The sequence below is a fragment of the Arvicanthis niloticus genome, chromosome 1 (assembly GCF_011762505.2).
Source record: "Arvicanthis niloticus isolate mArvNil1 chromosome 1, mArvNil1.pat.X, whole genome shotgun sequence".
NCBI classification, from domain to species: Eukaryota; Metazoa; Chordata; class Mammalia; order Rodentia; family Muridae; genus Arvicanthis; species Arvicanthis niloticus.
The window spans coordinates 81,333,254-81,338,097 of NC_047658.1; the positions used below are offsets into that span (position 1 = coordinate 81,333,254).

Consider the following 4,844-nt stretch of genomic DNA (forward strand, 5'->3'; position numbering starts at 1 on the left):
AGATAGGGTTTGCATTGCTGTGAAGAGACACAATGAGCAAGGCAATTCATAAAGGACATTTAATTAGGGCTGGCTTACAGGTTCAGAGTTCAGTCGGTTATCATAAAGGCAGGAAGCCTGGCAGCAGCCAGGCAGGCATGGTGCCGGAGGAGATGAGAGTTCTATACCTTGTTTCAAAGGCAAACAGGAAAAGACTGGTTTCCAGGTAGCTAGGATGAGGGTCATATAGCCTACCCCAACAGTGATATACTTCTTTCGACAAGGCCCACCCCCTAATGATGCCCAAGCATATTCAAACTACCACATCAAGTACTCTCAGGGGCTAAAGAAATGGCTTATTGCTTAAGAACACTGTTCTTACAGAGGAACAGGGTTCGATTCTCAGCACCCACATAGAAGCTTACAACCAGCTGTAACTCCAGTTCCAGGGAGTCAGGTGTCCTCTTCTTGCCTCCGTGAGCACCAGATATAAACATGGTATACTTACAGATGCCAAATAAATACTCTTACACACAAAGCAAAAGTAAATAAATCTTAAAAGCAAAACAAAACATGCAGTCCCCTTATTCTGCTCCCCACACAGCTGGTATCCTCCTCAGTTTATCACAGATAATGGTTATTCTCATATCTAGCCAATGTATACAGCCACTGAGGAATGTTTCATATGCAAGTATCTCAGTCACTTTCTATTGCTGTGAAGAGACACCATGACCAAGACAACTCTTATTTAAAAAAAGCATTTAATTGGTGCCTTGCTTACAGTTTCAGAGGCTTGGTCCACTATCATCATGGCAGAGTGTGGTGGTAGGCAGGTGTAACAAGGGCTGTTGGAACCTCAAAGCCACTCCCAGTTAATACACGTCCTCCAGCAAGCCCATACCTTCCAATCTTTCTCGGGTAGTGCCACATCTTGATTACTAAGCATTCAACCATATGAGCCTGTGGGGGCCATTCTTAGCCAAACACTACAGAAAGTAATGCAAATAGGAAGATTTATCTCCTCAGGAAAAAGCAGGGTTCTGAGAAAAGAGGAAAAAAAAAACCCACTTATTTTTTGACTTGATTATAATGAAAGCTGAGCATTACTGATTTCCCCGGAAGTAGATGAGTTCTTCCGTTAAGCCAATGACTAATGAGGAAGCATGGTGCATATAAGAAAATCCAAGAATGTCTAACTCCTACTTGCCATGAAAGCCACTCTGATGCGATGCTGGACTAAAAAGAAATGAACCAATGACTGTATTGCATGTATTGTTTATGGATCATCTGAAGGTAATTATGGGTAGTGGGAAAACATGCAAGTGCCTGCCAAATCATTCTAGACAAACACATTTTAAAAGAAGTGGTGCTGTTCATATATGAAAGTATCAAAGGGGCTAAAGTATCAAAGAGGCCTCAGAAAAAGAAACTCTTAAAGTACCACTAGAGAGGACGGATCCAGTGTTGCTGTGACCTTCATGATATCCACACTGAAAGGGGAGGGAAGTTTTATAAAGCATAGTTCATTGTCCTTTAGAAGGTCAATGGTATAGGAAGGATTTTCTTATATGCACCATGCTTATAAGGTAAAGGTATAGGAAATGACTTGTATATCGGCTGGGCGATGGGAAGAAGCATTTCAGATATAAAGTTGGGTTAAAAGCTGTGTCCTGGGGTTAGCTATAGAATAACTCAGGGGCTAGTGAGATACTTACTGAGTAAAGACTTGTGGCCAAGCTGGATGACCTGAGTTTCATTTCCAGAATCCACACTGTGGAAGGAGAGAACTGATTCCCCAAAGCAGGCCTCTGACCTCCACATGCATGCCATAGAACTTGAGCATGCCTACACATGCAAATGTATATATCACATCAATCAATCCATCATCACTATGACAATATGCTAAAAATTAAATCTGGAAAAGTAGAGGTTGTACAGCAGGAGAGAAGTGCTGAGATTATAGAATTTTTGACAGTATTTTTCTTAATTCTTTTTTTGTATTTTTTTTATAAAATAAAAACATCAGTGATTATAATCAGTGAATCACAAGCTAGATATTTAAAAGGTTTTTGTCCTAATCTTTCTTTCTGAAACTATTAATGGTAGCAACTTGTTCATGCCTTTTCACAATTTCTTTTGTGAATAAACAAACTAGATACACACATAGTCAAGACTTTTTCAGTTGTATGTTTGGTTTTCATAGATCTGAATAGTATAACTGTGAAAGTTGCTTTTCTCATTTAACAATACATAGATAATAGAGATAGATCTGTTCCAATATGTAAAGGTGGATAATAGTTCACCGAGTAGATATGTCATAACTGAGTTAATGATGTACCTTCTCACTTGACACTAAGTTTCCTTCTGAGTTTTTTTATCTCCTATTTTATGAACAATAAATATCCTGGGGCAAACATCTTATGTACAAGAAATTGTCATTCAGACCACCATAGCAAGCAAGGGACAAGCATGGAATGGAGAGAGTGTCCACAGTGTTTCTTTGTATCTTTCCCTAGGTACAGGCCAAAATGCCTCTTCTTCCTTCTGTTGTGTGCACGGCGGCCTCGGGATTTGACTTTAGTGAGTGGAACTCGTACAGTGATGACATGCGCCTCCAAGGTTGAAGACTGCAAATGGTGCAGTTCAGTTTTCCATTCCTCTCCTCCATCACAGGGATGGGTACCATTCCATACACGAAGGCTTTCTAAGGCTGAGCCCCCTAGTGAGTGTATCATACATTAGAGCCCCAATCAGCTCCCAGCAAACATGGGATGGGTACATTATCATTAAGTAAGACATGACCTTTGCTTTAAGCCAGTGACCTTTTAAGGCCATTTGTTACTGCAGCACAACTTAGCCTGCTCTCACTGACAGATTTTCTTAGCAAAGCTAAGCTGGATAGTGGTGTTAGATATCTTGGTGGATCAAGACAGGTTGGAATTCAGGAAGTCCTGAGGGTGTGCAGTGAGGATTTCTTTCAAGGTTACTAAGGGGCTATCAGAACCCAGTTCTGCCAATTAAATAAATAAATGCTCTTTGGGGGAATCTAAGAATAATTTTGGAACACTTTAAAAATAAATGTAGAAAAATTAACTGCATAAATAATGACAAAACCAAGATGTATACTGCAGAATTGTTTTTATATAGATTAAGATTCATCAGCTTTATGCATCTCATTGTGCATTAAAGATATAAGAAAACTACACAATAAATTCTGTGTTTGCTTGTAGAGAAACTTTTGGTTTTTATGATAAAAATTCATTTTCTTTTTATTAGTTTATGATAATTCTGCCAGCATCTATACACACTTTTATTTACTACTTTCCTCTTTGTCCCGACTGTCATGGAGGGAGTTGAGTGTGCTCAGGTGAAAAGCCTGTCCTCTCTGGAAGTACACCCCCTGCCGTAAGCCACCTAGCTTGTAGATCAAAGAAACAATGTATGTATTGAAAGCGTATGTGTATTGAAAGACCTGGAGAACTTAGACAATGTAGGATGGCTGAACACAGCAAAGATTGATTGTGGCCAAGACAATTTAAGTCTGCCTGTTATCTTAGTTAGGATTTCTATTGCTGTGAAACGACACCATGACCACAGCAATTCTTATAGAGAACATTTAATGGGGCTGCCTTACAGTTCAGAAGTTTAGTCCATCGTCATCATGGCAGGAAGCATGTCAGCATGAAGGCAGACATGGTGCTGGAGAGGTATCTGAGCATCTACATCTGGATCAGCAGGGGGCAGGAAGAGAGTGACACCGGGCCTGGCTTGAGCTTCTGAAACTTCAAAGCACACACCCGGTGACATACTTCCTCCATCAAAGCCTCACCTACAAGGCTACACTTCCTAAGGCTACTCCCTAAGCATTCAAATATGAGTCTATGGGAACCGTTCTTATCCAAACCACACTTGTTTAGAAATATCCATCAGAAAAACTATGAAAGCTATAGAATAGGGGAAAGAGTATGCTTGTGTGTGTGTGTGTGTGTGTGTGTGCATTTCACTGAGGTGGATCTTAAAATCAATAATCACATACCATAAAAATCTACAAACACTTTAAGAATGGCTCAACAATAATTATACAATCTCAAGTTCAGAAACAAAGGTACCCCCCTGACAATGAGCAAAGAGACACCTTGTTGGTGGTGTTGTGCTTGTATCAGTCAGAGACAGAGCAGATGGCAATCCTCTGTTCACCCAGGCTTGGTGGCCAAATCTGTCTTATGCCTAGGACTCATAAAGATCAAAGTAAATCAAATCCAGGTAGTGCAGCACAGGAGGAGGAAGGCAAACAGAGACCTTGGACCACCTTGCCACCCACAGACCTGCTCTCCAGTGCACAGCACAGGTGGGCCAGACACCCTCTTGCCACCATGCCACACAGTGCAGATGGAGGATTTCACCCAGGGGCATGGCAGCCACATGGCCAGCCTGCCACAGGAGGCCACAGGAGCCACAGGAGCCACCACAACGTGTGAGTGTGTGGTGGCCAAATGGGAGAGAAAGAGAGTGGGGCAGCTTGAACATTATGAAGAGAGATGGAACTGGAGACTCAAGGGTGGAGAAGAGTAACCTATCGTGAGTGGCTAACCCTACCACTTGGGGCCATGATGAGGTCCCAGCCCAAGCCACTGTTGAGAGGCCGTGTCTGAGTCTGTGGCTACACTGTGGCAGGGGTCTGTACCTGTGGCTCATATTACTACTAGAGAACATGGGAATGTCCCTGGTCAGGGCAGCCACTGCAGACTATGTGGATGTCGAGGGGCTGTGCATAACTGGCCCCACCCCTCACTGGATGCTGCCCTCTGGAGAGCTGGCTCTGTCTCTCACCAGCAGCAGCACTTGTGAGAATGGGCCTGGCACCT

The 4,844-nt window shown here is 42.3% G+C and overlaps 1 pseudogene; it reads left to right on the forward strand.

The window, feature by feature from the left end:
• Positions 1–4,087: 4,087 nt before the first annotated feature.
• On the forward strand, positions 4,088–4,219 carry LOC117701527 (small nucleolar RNA SNORA48; annotated as a pseudogene).
• Positions 4,220–4,844: the final 625 nt, after the last annotated feature.